The sequence below is a fragment of the Ranitomeya imitator genome, chromosome 4, assembly GCF_032444005.1.
Source record: "Ranitomeya imitator isolate aRanImi1 chromosome 4, aRanImi1.pri, whole genome shotgun sequence".
NCBI lineage: Eukaryota > Metazoa > Chordata > Amphibia > Anura > Dendrobatidae > Ranitomeya > Ranitomeya imitator.
The window spans coordinates 530,219,820-530,237,344 of NC_091285.1; positions in this window are offsets into that span (position 1 = coordinate 530,219,820).

Genomic DNA, 17,525 nt, shown 5'->3' on the forward strand with positions numbered 1-17,525 from the left:
GCCTGATTATTGGGTGTTCACCCTCCTCGATCCTCGCTACCGGGACAACGTCCAAAACCTCATCCCTGCGTTGACCCGGGAGCGTAAATTGCGGGAGTACCACGACACACTGGTGAATTCCATCATCTTCTCCTGTCCAACTGAGAGGAGTGCTGCTAGTGCTTTACAAAGCAGCTCAGTGCGTCGAGGCAGTGGGGGAGGCTCTGCCCAAAGAGGGAGCAGAAGCAGTGCCTCTGCCCAAGGCAAGCCCAGTATGGCACAACTCTGGCACACTTTTGTGTGCCCGCCCCAAATGTCTACACCATCACCGGCGGCTCCAGTCAGCAGGAGGCAACGGTTCCGTCAGATGGTGACAGACTACATGGCTTGCCCTCTTACTGTACTCCCAGACGGCTCTTCCCCGTTCAAGTTTTGGGTCTCTAAGCTGGATACATGGCCAGAGCTAAGCCAGTATGCATTGGAGGTGCTGGCTTGCCCTGCGGCTAGTGTCTTATCGGAACGTGTCTTTAGTGCCGCAGGTGGTGTACTAACAGACCGTCGCATGCGACTATCCTCCGATAACGTTGACCGGCTTACTTTCCTGAAAATGAACCAGGCCTGGATCTCGCAGGAATTTGCCACTCCTCTGCCTGATTAAGTAATTGGGTGTCATCCAGGTCTCCTGCTGTGTTCATCTTTCTACCACCTGAACTGCTATTCCTGGGCTCCAACACCGCCAGTTGCGGCTCAGAAGTGCAGGCTGCACAGTAAAAACATACGACCCAGTGTTATTGGGTTTCAGTAACGTCAGCTGATCCCCAGCTGTGTAGCCGGCAATGTGTCCTGCGACCGCCACGCTGGCACAACAACCTAAATGTAAGGGAACCTGTCCCCCCCCCCCCCCCCCCCGTCGTTTGTTACTGAAAGAGCCATCTTGTGCAGCAGTAATGCTGCACAAGGAAAAGGTAGCTCTTTTTTTTTAGCTCTTTGCACACGCAGAACTTAACACTTATAAAATGTGTTCACTGATACCGTTATACCGTCCCGGAGCTGGGACTTTCCTTCGTAATGTGACGCAGCACAGCCGTCATTCCTACCCCCTTGGTGCCATGCGCTGCCTCCTCAGCGTTGTTTTAAGCTGTCACGGAGCCTGCGCTGTTCTGTTATCCCTTGGGCATGCCCTATTTGCGCTGCCTGTCTTCTGACATAATTTGGTGTCAGGCTGGCTGCGCCTGTGCGGCCGCGGTGCCCGAGATCCCGCCTCGCAGTGTCTTCTGATTGAGTCACACTGCGGGCCTGGGATCCATGGGCATGCGCAGTGCATATCTTCCCCTCGGGCTCTCGCTCATTTCCCTCCGCCTTCTTTAGACTGTGCGCCGTCAGCTGATCCCTAGCATGCCACGGCCGTGACACCGCACAGTCTGAAGAAGAGGGAAGGAGGGGAGTGAGAGTCGAGGTTATGCACTGTGCATGCCCATGGTTCCAAGGCCCGCAGTGGGATTACGTTAGATGAGACTGCGAGGTGGGATCTGGAGCAGCGTGGACGCACAGGCACTGACAGCCTGACACCAAATTATGTCAGAAGACAGGCAGCGCTAATTGGGCATGGCCAAGGGCTAACAGAACAGCGCAGGCTCCGTGGCAGCTTAAAACAACGCTGAGGAGGCAGCGCACGGCATCAAGGGGATAGGAATGACAGCTGTGCTGTGTCCCATTACGAAGGAAATTCGCACCTCCGGAACGGTTTAACGGTATAAAGGGACACATTTTTAGTGTTTACTTCGGTGTTTGCAAGGAGCATAATTAAAAGAGCAACCTTTTCCTTTTGCATCCTTAGTGCTGCACAACATGGCTCTTTCAGCTACAAACGTCTTGGGGGGGGGGGGGTTAAAGGTTTCCTTTCAACTTGCTCCAATCAGGCTTCGGCCTACACTCTGTTCCTCTGCTCCTCCTGCTGTCCCTGGGCTCTAACACCGCCAGTTGGTGCCTGGAAGTGCTGTGTGCACAGTCAACAGTCGCTCCTCTGTTATTGGGGTTCAGTAACGTCAGCTGATCCCCAGCTGTGTGTGCGGCAATACCTCCAATCTGCTCCTCCTGCTGTCCCTGGGCTCTAACACCGCCAGTTGGTGCCTGGAAGTGCTGTGTGCACAGTCAACAGTCGCTCCTCTGTTATTGGGGTTCAGTAACGTCAGCTGATCCCCAGCTGTGTATCCGGCAACGTGTCATGCGACCGCCACGCTGGCACAACTAAAATGTAAGGGGACCTGTCCCCCCCCCCCCCCCTAGGCGTTTGTTACTGAAAGAGCCACCATGTGCAGCACTAATACTGCACAAGGGAAAGGTCGCTCTTGAAATTATGCTCCTTGCAAACGCTGAACTACACACTCATGTAATGTGTCCCCTCACACCGTCCAACCGTCCCGGAGGTGGGACTTTCCTTTGTAATGTGACACAGCACAGCCGTCATTGCTACCCCCTTGGCACCGTGCGCTGCCTCCTTAGCGTTGTTTGATTCCGTCATGGACCCTGCGCTGTTATGTTATCCCTTGGCCATGCACAGTTTGCGCTGCCCGTCCTCTGACATCATTTGTTGTCGTCCTGGCTGCGCCTGTGCGTCCACGCTGCCCGAAATCACACCTCGCAGTGTCGTCTAATGTGATCCCACAGTGGGCCTGGTATCCATGGCCATGCGCAGTGCATATACTAGCCTCTCACTCCCCTTCTTCACGCTTCTTCAGACTAGGCGGCGTCAGCTGATCCCTAATAGCATGCCACGGCCGTGACGCCGCACAGTCTGAAGAAGCAGGAAGGAGGTGAGTGAGAGGCGATGATATGCACTGCGCATGCCCATGGATCCCTGGCCCGCAGTGGGACTACATTAGATGACACTGCAAGGTTGGATCTCGGGCAGCTTGGACGCACAGGCACTGCCAGCCTGACACCTACATGATGTCAGAAGACGGGCACCGCTAACTGTGCATGGCCAAGGGATAACATTACAGTGCGGGCTCCGTGACAGAACCAAACAACGTTGAGGAGGTGGTGCCCGGCACCAAGGGGGTTGGAATGACGGCTGTGCTGTGTCACATTACAAAGGAAAGTCCCACTTCCGGGATGGTTTGACGGTGTGAGGGGACACATTATATGAGTGTGTACTTCAGCGTTTGCAAGGAGCATAATTTTCGGAGCCACCATTTTCCATGTGCAGTATTACTGCTGTACAAGATGGCTCTTTCAGCAACAAATGCCTGGGGGGGGGGGTTAAAGGTTCCCTTTCAACTTGCTCCACTGCAGGCTTCGGCCTACACTCTGCTCCTCTTTGATTCCCTGGGTTTCAACACTGTCAGTTGCCACCTGGAAGTGTTGTCTACACAGAAAAAAACACTAGGTGATGTGTCAGTGGGGTTCAGCACCGCCAGCTGTTCCCCTGCTGTGTAGTCGGCAACGTGTCCAGCACAAGCCACGCTGGCACAACAGAACAAAAGCTGCCACCAGTGCAGGCTTCGGCCTACACTCTGCTCCTCTCCTCCTCCTGCTGACCCTGGGCTCAAACACCGCTAGTTTTTGCCCGGAAGTGCTAGCTGCACAGAGAAAAACACCAGCCAATGTGTTAGTGGGGTTCAGCAACGCCAGCTGTTCCCCTGCTGTGTAGCCGGCAACGTGACCTGCAAACGCCATGCAGGCACAGGAACTGAAATTAAAAGGGAACCTGGCCCCACCCCCCCAGGTGTTTCTATGTATAACAGCCACCTAGTACAGCAGTACTGCTGCATTTGTACAAGGTGGCTGACTTTTTCTCCTTGCCCACGTGGAACTCAACACGTACAAAATGTGTCTCATTGAGACCATTCCACTGTCCCTGAGGTGTGACTTTCCTTTGTAATGATACGCAGCACCCCCCTTGGTAGCGTTTCCCGTCTTTTGTCATCATGGTTAGCTGGCTGCGCCTGTGCATCCGCCCTGCTAGAAACAACGCCCCTCGTTGTCATATTTATTTTGTCAGCGAGGGTGTGGTTTATGGGCACGAGCAGTGCATATGTTCGCCTGTCTTAACTCATCTCCTTCCGCCTTCTTCAGACTGTGCGGCCTCCCTGGCCGTGGTAGGCGATAAGGGATCAGCTGAGGCCGCCCAGTCTGGAGCCGGTGTAAGGACATGTGTAAGCGGCAAACCTATTTACTGCACAAGGCCACGAATCCCAGCCACGTAGTGTGATTGTTTGAAAACACACTGTGGGTCTGGGATTCATGTCCATCGCTAACCGCAACGGCCGACATGAAATGAGGTCAGAAGACAGGAAGCGCTCCACAGCGCATGGCCAAGGGATCACAATAGCGCAGACTCCTGTACAGCAAATAACAACGCTCAGGAATCTGCGCCCAGTACCTAGGTGCAAATTTTGACACCTGTGCTGCGTCTCGTTAAAAAGACAAGTCACGCCTCCACAACTGTTTGACAGTATAATGGGCTAAATAGTGTACGTGTTTTAGTCAGCGTGTGCAAGGAGCAAAACAAATAGAGCAACCTTTTACTTGTGCAGCATTAATGCTGCACAAGGTGTGGCTCTTGTACCTTGCAACACCTGAGGGGGGGGTTAAAGGTAACCTTTGAAATTGGTTCAACTAGGCTTCGGCCTACACTCTGCTCCTCTCCTCCTCCTGCTGACCCTGGGCTCAAACAACGCCAGTTTCTGCCCCGGACATGCTAGCTGCACAGAGAAAAACACCAGCCAATGTGTTAGTGGGGTTCAGCACCGCCTGCTGTTCCCCCGCTGTGTAGCCGGCATCGTGTCCAGCACAAGCCACGCTGGCACAACCGACCAAAAGCTGCCACCAGTGCAGGCTTCGGCCTACACTTTGCTCCTCTCCTCCTCCTCCTGCTGACCCTGGGCTCTAACACCGCTAGTTTTTGCCCCGGACATGCAATCTGCACAGAGAAAAACACCAGTCAATGTGTCAGTGGGGTTCAGCAACGCCAGCTGTTCCCCTGCTGTGTAGCTTGCAACGTGACCTGCAAACGCCACGCAGGCACATGAACTGAAATTGAAGGGAGCCTGCCCCCACCCACAGGTGTTTCTATGTATATCAGCCACCTTGTACAGCAGTACTGCTGCATTTGTACGAGGTGGCTGACTTTTTCTCCTTGCCCACGTGGGAACTCAACACGTACAAAATGTGTCTCATTAGAGACCATTACAATGTCCCTGAGGTGTGACTTTCCTTTGTAATGACACGCAGCACCACCCTTGTTAGCGCTGCCCGTCTTTTGACATCATTGGTTAGCTGGCTGCGCCTGTGCATCTCCCCTGCTCGAAACAACGGCCCTCGGTGTCTTATTTTTTTGGACAGCGAGGGTGTGATTGATGGGCATGTGCAGTGCATATGTTTGCCTGTGTTCACTCATCTCCTTCCGCCTTCTTCAGACTGGGTGTCCTCATGGCCGCGGCAGGCGATAAGGGATCAGATGAGGCCGCCCAGTCTGAAGCAGGTGTAAGGACATGTGTGAGCGGGCAAACATATTTAGTGCACCAGGGCACGAATCCCAGCACCGCAGTGTGATTTTTTAAAAACACACTGTGGGTCTGGGATTCATGTCCATCGCTAACCGCAACGGCCGACATGAAATGAGGTCAGAAGACAGGAAGCGCTCACAGCGCATGGCCAAGGGATCACAATAGCGCAGACTCCTGTACAGCAAATAACAACGCTCAGGAATCTGCGCCCAGTACCTAGGTGCAAATTTTGACACCTGTGCTGCGTCTCGTTAAAAAGACAAGTCACGCCTCCACAACTGTTTGACAGTATAATGGGCTAAATAGTGTACGTGTTTTAGTCAGCGTGTGCAAGGAGCAAAACAAATAGAGCAACCTTTTACTTGTGCAGCATTAATGCTGCACAAGGTGTGGCTCTTGTACCTTGCAACACCTGAGGGGGGGGTTAAAGGTAACCTTTGAAATTGGTTCAACTAGGCTTCGGCCTACACTCTGCTCCTCTACTCCTCCTGCTGACCCTGGGCTCAAACACCGCTAGTTTTTGCCCGGAAATGCTAGCTGCACAGAGAAAAACACCAGCCAATGTGTTAGTGGGGTTCAGCACCGCCAGCTGTTCCCCTGCTGTGTAGTCGGCAACGTGTCCAGCACAAGCCACGCTGGCACAACCGACCAAAAGCTGCCACCAGTGCAGGCTTCGGCCTACACTTTGCTCCTCTCCTCCTCCTGCTGACCCTGGGCTCAAACAACGCCAGTTTCTGCCCGGACATGCTAGCTGCACAGAGAAAAACACCAGCCAATGTGTTAGTGGGGTTCAGCACCGCCTGCTGTTCCCCCGCTGTGTAGCCGGCATCGTGTCCAGCACAAGCCACGCTGGCACAACCGACCAAAAGCTGCCACCAGTGCAGGCTTCGGCCTACACTTTGCTCCTCTCCTCCTCCTGCTGACCCTGGGCTCAAACAACGCCAGTTTCTGCCCGGACATGCTAGCTGCACAGAGAAAAACACCAGCCAATGTGTTAGTGGGGTTCAGCAACGCCAGCTGTTCCCCTGCTGTGTAGCTTGCAACGTGACCTGCAAACGCCACGCAGGCACATGAACTGAAATTGAAGGGAGCCTGCCCCCCACCCACAGGTGTTTCTATGTATATCAGCCACCTTGTACAGCAGTACTGCTGCATTTGTACGAGGTGGCTGACTTTTTCTCCTTGCCCACGTGGAACTCAACACGTACAAAATGTGTCTCATTAGAGACCATTACAATGTCCCTGAGGTGTGACTTTCCTTTGTAATGACACGCAGCACCCCCATTGTTAGCGCTGCCCGTCTCCTGACATCATTGGTTGGCTGGCTGTGCCTGTGCGTCCCCCCTGCCCGACACAACGCCCCCCGTTGTCTCATATATTTTGACTGCGAGGGTGTGATTGATGGGCACGAGCAGTGCATATGTTCCCCTGTTTTCACTCCCCTCCTTCCGCCTTCTTCTGACTGTGCGGCCTCATGGCCGCGGCATGCGATAAGGGATCAGCTGAGGCCGCCCAGTCTGAAGCAGGTGTAAGGACATGTGTGAGCGGCGAACATATTTACTGCACAAGGCCACGAATCCCAGCACCGCAGTGTGACTTTAGGAAAAGCCACTGTGGGTCTGGGATTTATGGCCATCGTTAACCGCACCGGCCAACATGAAATGAGGTCATGAGACGGCCTGCACTAACAGGGTATTGCCAAGGGATAACACAAGAGCGCAGACTCCTGTACAGCAAATAACAACGCTCAGGAATCTGCGCCCAGTACCTAGGTGCAAATTTTGACACCTGTGCTGCGTCTCGTTAAAAAGACAAGTCACGCCTCCACAACTGTTTGACAGTATAATGGGCTAAATAGTGTACGTGTTTAATTCAGCGTGTGCAAGGAGCAAAATTAAATAGAGCAACCTTTGACTTGTGCATCATTAATGCTGTTCAAGGTGTGGCTCTTGTACCTTGCAACACCTGAGGGGGGGGTTTAAGGTAACCTTTGAAATTGGTTCAACTAGGCTTCGGCCTACACTCTGCTCCTCTACTCCTCCTGCTGACCCTGGGCTCAAACACCGCTAGTTTTTGCCCGGAAATGCTAGCTGCACAGAGAAAAACACCAGCCAATGTGTTAGTGGGGTTCAGCACCGCCAGCTGTTCCCCTGCTGTGTAGTCGGCAACGTGTCCAGCACAAGCCACGCTGGCACAACAGAACAAAAGCTGCCACCAGTGCAGGCTTCGGCCTACACTTTGCTCCTCTCCTCCTCCTCCTGCTGACCCTGGGCTCTAACACCGCTAGTTTTTGCCCGGACATGCAATCTGCACAGAGAAAAACACCAGTCAATGTGTCAGTGGGGTTCAGCAACGCCAGCTGTTCCCCTGCTGTGTAGCTTGCAACGTGACCTGCAAACGCCACGCAGGCACATGAACTGAAATTGAAGGGAGCCTGCCCCCCACCCCCCCAGGTGTTTCTATGTATAACAGCCACCTTGTACAGCAGTACTGCTGCATTTGTACAAGGTGGCTGACTTTTTCTCCTTGCACACGTGGAACTCAACAAGTACAAAATGTGTCTCATTACAGACCATTACAATGTCCCTGAGGTGTGACTTTCCTTTTTAATGACACGCAGCACCCCCATTGTTAGCGCTGCCCGTCTCCTGACATCATTGGTTGGCTGGCTGTGCCTGTGCGTCCCCCCTGCCCGACACAACGCCCCCCGTTGTCTCATATATTTTGACTGCGAGGGTGTGATTGATGGGCACGAGCAGTGCATATGTTCCCCTGTTTTCACTCCCCTCCTTCCGCCTTCTTCTGACTGTGCGGCCTCATGGCCGCGGCATGCGATAAGGGATCAGCTGAGGCCGCCCAGTCTGAAGCAGGTGTAAGGACATGTGTGAGCGGCGAACATATTTACTGCACAAGGCCACGAATCCCAGCACCGCAGTGTGACTTTAGGAAAAGCCACTGTGGGTCTGGGATTTATGGCCATCGTTAACCGCACCGGCCAACATGAAATGAGGTCATGAGACGGCCTGCACTAACAGGGTATTGCCAAGGGATAACACAAGAGCGCAGACTCCTGTACAGCAAATAACAACGCTCAGGAATCTGCGCCCAGTACCTAGGTGCAAATTTTGACACCTGTGCTGCGTCTCGTTAAAAAGACAAGTCACGCCTCCACAACTGTTTGACAGTATAATGGGCTAAATAGTGTACGTGTTTAATTCAGCGTGTGCAAGGAGCAAAATTAAATAGAGCAACCTTTGACTTGTGCATCATTAATGCTGTTCAAGGTGTGGCTCTTGTACCTTGCAACACCTGAGGGGGGGGTTAAAGGTAACCTTTGAAATTGGTTCAACTAGGCTTCGGCCTACACTCTGCTCCTCTACTCCTCCTGCTGACCCTGGGCTCAAACACCGCTAGTTTTTGCCCGGAAATGCTAGCTGCACAGAGAAAAACACCAGCCAATGTGTTAGTGGGGTTCAGCACCGCCAGCTGTTCCCCTGCTGTGTAGTCGGCAACGTGTCCAGCACAAGCCACGCTGGCACAACAGAACAAAAGCTGCCACCAGTGCAGGCTTCGGCCTACACTTTGCTCCTCTCCTCCTCCTCCTGCTGACCCTGGGCTCTAACACCGCTAGTTTTTGCCCGGACATGCAATCTGCACAGAGAAAAACACCAGTCAATGTGTCAGTGGGGTTCAGCAACGCCAGCTGTTCCCCTGCTGTGTAGCTTGCAACGTGACCTGCAAACGCCACGCAGGCACATGAACTGAAATTGAAGGGAGCCTGCCCCCCACCCCCCCAGGTGTTTCTATGTATAACAGCCACCTTGTACAGCAGTACTGCTGCATTTGTACAAGGTGGCTGACTTTTTCTCCTTGCACACGTGGAACTCAACAAGTACAAAATGTGTCTCATTACAGACCATTACAATGTCCCTGAGGTGTGACTTTCCTTTTTAATGACACGCAGCACCCCCATTGTTAGCGCTGCCCGTCTCCTGACATCATTGGTTGGCTGGCTGTGCCTGTGCGTCCCCCCTGCCCGACACAACGCCCCCCGTTGTCTCATATATTTTGACTGCGAGGGTGTGATTGATGGGCACGAGCAGTGCATATGTTCCCCTGTTTTCACTCCCCTCCTTCCGCCTTCTTCTGACTGTGCGGCCTCATGGCCGCGGCATGCGATAAGGGATCAGCTGAGGCCGCCCAGTCTGAAGCAGGTGTAAGGACATGTGTGAGCGGCGAACATATTTACTGCACAAGGCCACGAATCCCAGCACCGCAGTGTGACTTTAGGAAAAGCCACTGTGGGTCTGGGATTTATGGCCATCGTTAACCGCACCGGCCAACATGAAATGAGGTCATGAGACGGCCTGCACTAACAGGGTATTGCCAAGGGATAACACAAGAGCGCAGACTCCTGTACAGCAAATAACAACGCTCAGGAATCTGCGCCCAGTACCTAGGTGCAAATTTTGACACCTGTGCTGCGTCTCGTTAAAAAGACAAGTCACGCCTCCACAACTGTTTGACAGTATAATGGGCTAAATAGTGTACGTGTTTAATTCAGCGTGTGCAAGGAGCAAAATTAAATAGAGCAACCTTTGACTTGTGCATCATTAATGCTGTTCAAGGTGTGGCTCTTGTACCTTGCAACACCTGAGGGGGGGGTTTAAGGTAACCTTTGAAATTGGTTCAACTAGGCTTCGGCCTACACTCTGCTCCTCTACTCCTCCTGCTGACCCTGGGCTCAAACACCGCTAGTTTTTGCCCGGAAATGCTAGCTGCACAGAGAAAAACACCAGCCAATGTGTTAGTGGGGTTCAGCAACGCCAGCTGTTCCCCCGCTGTGTAGCCGGCATCGTGTCCAGCACAAGCCACGCTGGCACAACCGACCAAAAGCTGCCACCAGTGCAGGCTTCGGCCTACACTTTGCTCCTCTCCTCCTCCTCCTGCTGACCCTGGGCTCAAACACCGCTAGTTTTTGCCCGGAAATGCTAGCTGCACAGAGAAAAACACCAGCCAATGTGTTAGTGGGGTTCAGCACCGCCAGCTGTTCCCCTGCTGTGCAGCTTGCAACGTGACCTGCAAACGCCACGCAGGCACATGAACTGAAATTGAAGGGAGCCTGCCCCCCACCCCCCCAGGTGTTTCTATGTATAACAGCCACCTTGTACAGCAGTACTGCTGCATTTGTACAAGGTGGCTGATGTTTTCTCCTTGCCCACGTGGAACTCAACACGTACAAAATGTGTCTCTTTGAGACCATTCCACTGTCCCTGAGGTGTGACTTTCCTTTCTAATGATACGCAGCACCCCCCTTGGTAGCGCTTCCCGTCTTCTGACATCATTGGTTGGCTACTTGCGCCTGTTCGTCCGCCCTGCCTGAATAAAATGCTCCTCGTTGTCTTAATTATTTTGACTGCGAGGGTGTGATTGATGGGCACGAGCAGTGCATATCTTCGCCTGTCTTAACTCATCTCCTTCAGCCTTCTTCAGACTGTGCAGCCTCATGGCCGCGGCATGCAAGAAGGGATCAGCAGAGGCCGCCCAGTCTGAAGCAGGTGTAAGGACGTGTGTGAGCGGCCAAAATATTTACTGCTCAAGGCCACGAATCCCAGCACCGCAGTGTGGCTTTATGAAAAGACACTGTGGGTCTGGGATTTATGGCCATCGTTAACCGCACCGGCCAACATGAAATGATGTCATAAGATGGGCAGCGCTAACAGGGCATTGCCAAGGGATAACACAAGAGCGCAGACTCCTGTACAGCAAATAACAACGCTCAGGAAGCTGCTCCAAGCACCAAGGCGTTATTTTGGACACCTGTGCTGCGTCTCATCAAAAAACCAAGTCACGCATCCACTACAGTTTGACTGTAGAATGGGGTAAATTGTGTATGTCTTTCATTCAGCGTGTGCAAGTAGACAAATTAATAGAGCAACCTTTCACTTGTGCAGCATTAATACTGCACAAGGTGTGTCTCTTGTACTTTGTAACACCTGAGGGGGGGGTTAAAGGTTTCCTTTGAAATTGGTTCAACTAAGCTTCGGCCTACACTCTGCTCCTCTCCTCCTCCTCCTGCTTCAACACGGGCTCTAACATCGCTAGTTTTTGCCCGCAAGTGCTAGCTGCACAGAGAAAAACACACGCCATTGTGTTAGTGGGGTTCAGCAACGCCAGCTGTTCCCCCAGTGTGTAGCCGGCAAAGTGTCCTGCAAACGCAACGCAGACACAAAGCTGCCTCCAGTGCAGGCTTCGGCCTACACTCATCTCCCCCTGCTTACCCTTTGCTCCAACACCGCTAGTTGGGGCTCTAGGAAGACAATCTTTAATAGGCAAGGCAACGCATCCGGGTTCCAGCACCGCCAGCTGGTTCTCGGCAGTGTTCTTGTCACAGGTACTCCCTCGTGCCAAGCCTGGTTTCAGCACCGTCAGCTGTTTCCGGGTTGTGTCAAGCTCACTGAGACACCTATGCTTGCCTCGTCGTGGTGCGGTCGGGTTAGCCAACTCCAGGGTGCCTCCAGTTTAGGAGCTTCCTATGTGGGCTGCGTGAACTGGTAGTCAAGGCTGGTTCTGTAGTGCCAGTAGGCCCAGCTCCCCCTGTAGGACTGTTGGGGTTCGGTAACTGCGGCTGCCTCGCGGCCTAGCTGTTCTCTCCTCTCCTGTGGGCCTTGGGGTCCACCACCTGGTTCCAGCACCGTCAGCTGGTTCCGGGCCGAGCCTTTGGCTTAGGTGCCTCCTCCTGGGTATCCGAGTTCCGCCAACGCCAGGCGGTCCTTGGTAGTGCTTTTAAGCGCGGGCACCTACAGCTTAGTAACCGGGTTCCAGCACCGTCAGCTGGTCCTCGGTCGTGCCATTGGCTCTTGCACACTGGGGCAACGCATCCGGGTTCCAGCACCGCCAGCTGGTTCTCGGCAGTGTTTTTGTCACAGGTACTCCCTCGTGCCAAGCCTGGTTTCAGCACCGTCAGCTGTTTCCGGGTTGTGTCAAGCTCACTGAGACACCTATGCTTGCCTCGTCGTGGTGCGGTCGGGTTAGCCAACTCCAGGGTGCCTCCAGTTTAGGAGCTTCCTATGTGGGCTGCGTGAACTGGTAGTCAAGGCTGGTTCTGTAGTGCCAGTAGGCCCAGCTCCCCCTGTAGGACTGTTGGGGTTCGGTAACTGCGGCTGCCTCGCGGCCTAGCTGTTCTCTCCTCTCCTGTGGGCCTTGGGGTCCACCACCTGGTTCCAGCACCGTCAGCTGGTTCCGGGCCGAGCCTTTGGCTTAGGTGCCTCCTCCTGGGTATCCGAGTTCCGCCAACGCCAGGCGGTCCTTGGTAGTGCTTTTAAGCGCGGGCACCTACAGCTTAGTAACCGGGTTCCAGCACCGTCAGCTGGTCCTCGGTCGTGCCATTGGCTCTTGCACACTGGGGCAACGCATCCGGGTTCCAGCACCGCCAGCTGGTTCTCGGCAGTGTTTTTGTCACAGGTACTCCCTCGTGCCAAGCCTGGTTTCAGCACCGTCAGCTGTTTCCGGGTTGTGTCAAGCTCACTGAGACACCTATGCTTGCCTCGTCGTGGTGCGGTCGGGTTAGCCAACTCCAGGGTGCCTCCAGTTTAGGAGCTTCCTATGTGGGCTGCGTGAACTGGTAGTCAAGGCTGGTTCTGTAGTGCCAGTAGGCCCAGCTCCCCCTGTAGGACTGTTGGGGTTCGGTAACTGCGGCTGCCTCGCGGCCTAGCTGTTCTCTCCTCTCCTGTGGGCCTTGGGGTCCACCACCTGGTTCCAGCACCGTCAGCTGGTTCCGGGCCGAGCCTTTGGCTTAGGTGCCTCCTCCTGGGTATCCGAGTTCCGCCAACGCCAGGCGGTCCTTGGTAGTGCTTTTAAGCGCGGGCACCTACAGCTTAGTAACCGGGTTCCAGCACCGTCAGCTGGTCCTCGGTCGTGCCATTGGCTCTTGCACACTGGGGCAACGCATCCGGGTTCCAGCACCGCCAGCTGGTTCTCGGCAGTGTTTTTGTCACAGGTACTCCCTCGTGCCAAGCCTGGTTTCAGCACCGTCAGCTGTTTCCGGGTTGTGTCAAGCTCACTGAGACACCTATGCTTGCCTCGTCGTGGTGCGGTCGGGTTAGCCAACTCCAGGGTGCCTCCAGTTTAGGAGCTTCCTATGTGGGCTGCGTGAACTGGTAGTCAAGGCTGGTTCTGTAGTGCCAGTAGGCCCAGCTCCCCCTGTAGGACTGTTGGGGTTCGGTAACTGCGGCTGCCTCGCGGCCTAGCTGTTCTCTCCTCTCCTGTGGGCCTTGGGGTCCACCACCTGGTTCCAGCACCGTCAGCTGGTTCCGGGCCGAGCCTTTGGCTTAGGTGCCTCCTCCTGGGTATCCGAGTTCCGCCAACGCCAGGCGGTCCTTGGTAGTGCTTTTAAGCGCGGGCACCTACAGCTTAGTAACCGGGTTCCAGCACCGTCAGCTGGTCCTCGGTCGTGCCATTGGCTCTTGCACACTGGGGCAACGCATCCGGGTTCCAGCACCGCCAGCTGGTTCTCGGCAGTGTTTTTGTCACAGGTACTCCCTCGTGCCAAGCCTGGTTTCAGCACCGTCAGCTGTTTCCGGGTTGTGTCAAGCTCACTGAGACACCTATGCTTGCCTCGTCGTGGTGCGGTCGGGTTAGCCAACTCCAGGGTGCCTCCAGTTTAGGAGCTTCCTATGTGGGCTGCGTGAACTGGTAGTCAAGGCTGGTTCTGTAGTGCCAGTAGGCCCAGCTCCCCCTGTAGGACTGTTGGGGTTCGGTAACTGCGGCTGCCTCGCGGCCTAGCTGTTCTCTCCTCTCCTGTGGGCCTTGGGGTCCACCACCTGGTTCCAGCACCGTCAGCTGGTTCCGGGCCGAGCCTTTGGCTTAGGTGCCTCCTCCTGGGTATCCGAGTTCCGCCAACGCCAGGCGGTCCTTGGTAGTGCTTTTAAGCGCGGGCACCTACAGCTTAGTAACCGGGTTCCAGCACCGTCAGCTGGTCCTCGGTCGTGCCATTGGCTCTTGCACACTGGGGCAACGCATCCGGGTTCCAGCACCGCCAGCTGGTTCTCGGCAGTGTTTTTGTCACAGGTACTCCCTCGTGCCAAGCCTGGTTTCAGCACCGTCAGCTGTTTCCGGGTTGTGTCAAGCTCACTGAGACACCTATGCTTGCCTCGTCGTGGTGCGGTCGGGTTAGCCAACTCCAGGGTGCCTCCAGTTTAGGAGCTTCCTATGTGGGCTGCGTGAACTGGTAGTCAAGGCTGGTTCTGTAGTGCCAGTAGGCCCAGCTCCCCCTGTAGGACTGTTGGGGTTCGGTAACTGCGGCTGCCTCGCGGCCTAGCTGTTCTCTCCTCTCCTGTGGGCCTTGGGGTCCACCACCTGGTTCCAGCACCGTCAGCTGGTTCCGGGCCGAGCCTTTGGCTTAGGTGCCTCCTCCTGGGTATCCGAGTTCCGCCAACGCCAGGCGGTCCTTGGTAGTGCTTTTAAGCGCGGGCACCTACAGCTTAGTAACCGGGTTCCAGCACCGTCAGCTGGTCCTCGGTCGTGCCATTGGCTCTTGCACACTGGGGCAACGCATCCGGGTTCCAGCACCGCCAGCTGGTTCTCGGCAGTGTTTTTGTCACAGGTACTCCCTCGTGCCAAGCCTGGTTTCAGCACCGTCAGCTGTTTCCGGGTTGTGTCAAGCTCACTGAGACACCTATGCTTGCCTCGTCGTGGTGCGGTCGGGTTAGCCAACTCCAGGGTGCCTCCAGTTTAGGAGCTTCCTATGTGGGCTGCGTGAACTGGTAGTCAAGGCTGGTTCTGTAGTGCCAGTAGGCCCAGCTCCCCCTGTAGGACTGTTGGGGTTCGGTAACTGCGGCTGCCTCGCGGCCTAGCTGTTCTCTCCTCTCCTGTGGGCCTTGGGGTCCACCACCTGGTTCCAGCACCGTCAGCTGGTTCCGGGCCGAGCCTTTGGCTTAGGTGCCTCCTCCTGGGTATCCGAGTTCCGCCAACGCCAGGCGGTCCTTGGTAGTGCTTTTAAGCGCGGGCACCTACAGCTTAGTAACCGGGTTCCAGCACCGTCAGCTGGTCCTCGGTCGTGCCATTGGCTCTTGCACACTGGGGCAACGCATCCGGGTTCCAGCACCGCCAGCTGGTTCTCGGCAGTGTTTTTGTCACAGGTACTCCCTCGTGCCAAGCCTGGTTTCAGCACCGTCAGCTGTTTCCGGGTTGTGTCAAGCTCACTGAGACACCTATGCTTGCCTCGTCGTGGTGCGGTCGGGTTAGCCAACTCCAGGGTGCCTCCAGTTTAGGAGCTTCCTATGTGGGCTGCGTGAACTGGTAGTCAAGGCTGGTTCTGTAGTGCCAGTAGGCCCAGCTCCCCCTGTAGGACTGTTGGGGTTCGGTAACTGCGGCTGCCTCGCGGCCTAGCTGTTCTCTCCTCTCCTGTGGACCTTCGGGTCCACCACCTGGTTCCAGCACCGTCAGCTGGTTCCGGGCCGAGCCTTTGGCTTAGGTGCCTCCTCCTGGGTATCCGAGTTCCGCCAACGCCAGGCGGTCCTTGGTAGTGCTTTTAAGCGCGGGCACCTACAGCTTAGTAACCGGGTTCCAGCACCGTCAGCTGGTCCTCGGTCGTGCCATTGGCTCTTGCACACTGGGGCAACGCATCCGGGTTCCAGCACCGCCAGCTGGTTCTCGGCAGTGTTTTTGTCACAGGTACTCCCTCGTGCCAAGCCTGGTTTCAGCACCGTCAGCTGTTTCCGGGTTGTGTCAAGCTCACTGAGACACCTATGCTTGCCTCGTCGTGGTGCGGTCGGGTTAGCCAACTCCAGGGTGCCTCCAGTTTAGGAGCTTCCTATGTGGGCTGCGTGAACTGGTAGTCAAGGCTGGTTCTGTAGTGCCAGTAGGCCCAGCTCCCCCTGTAGGACTGTTGGGGTTCGGTAACTGCGGCTGCCTCGCGGCCTAGCTGTTCTCTCCTCTCCTGTGGGCCTTGGGGTCCACCACCTGGTTCCAGCACCGTCAGCTGGTTCCGGGCCGAGCCTTTGGCTTAGGTGCCTCCTCCTGGGTATCCGAGTTCCGCCAACGCCAGGCGGTCCTTGGTAGTGCTTTTAAGCGCGGGCACCTACAGCTTAGTAACCGGGTTCCAGCACCGTCAGCTGGTCCTCGGTCGTGCCATTGGCTCTTGCACACTGGGGCAACGCATCCGGGTTCCAGCACCGCCAGCTGGTTCTCGGCAGTGTTTTTGTCACAGGTACTCCCTCGTGCCAAGCCTGGTTTCAGCACCGTCAGCTGTTTCCGGGTTGTGTCAAGCTCACTGAGACACCTATGCTTGCCTCGTCGTGGTGCGGTCGGGTTAGCCAACTCCAGGGTGCCTCCAGTTTAGGAGCTTCCTATGTGGGCTGCGTGAACTGGTAGTCAAGGCTGGTTCTGTAGTGCCAGTAGGCCCAGCTCCCCCTGTAGGACTGTTGGGGTTCGGTAACTGCGGCTGCCTCGCGGCCTAGCTGTTCTCTCCTCTCCTGTGGACCTTCGGGTCCACCACCTGGTTCCAGCACCGTCAGCTGGTTCCGGGCCGAGCCTTTGGCTTAGGTGCCTCCTCCTGGGTATCCGAGTTCCGCCAACGCCAGGCGGTCCTTGGTAGTGCTTTTAAGCGCGGGCACCTACAGCTTAGTAACCGGGTTCCAGCACCGTCAGCTGGTCCTCGGTCGTGCCATTGGCTCTTGCACACTGGGGCAACGCATCCGGGTTCCAGCACCGCCAGCTGGTTCTCGGCAGTGTTTTTGTCACAGGTACTCCCTCGTGCCAAGCCTGGTTTCAGCACCGTCAGCTGTTTCCGGGTTGTGTCAAGCTCACTGAGACACCTATGCTTGCCTCGTCGTGGTGCGGTCGGGTTAGCCAACTCCAGGGTGCCTCCAGTTTAGGAGCTTCCTATGTGGGCTGCGTGAACTGGTAGTCAAGGCTGGTTCTGTAGTGCCAGTAGGCCCAGCTCCCCCTGTAGGACTGTTGGGGTTCGGTAACTGCGGCTGCCTCGCGGCCTAGCTGTTCTCTCCTCTCCTGTGGGCCTTGGGGTCCACCACCTGG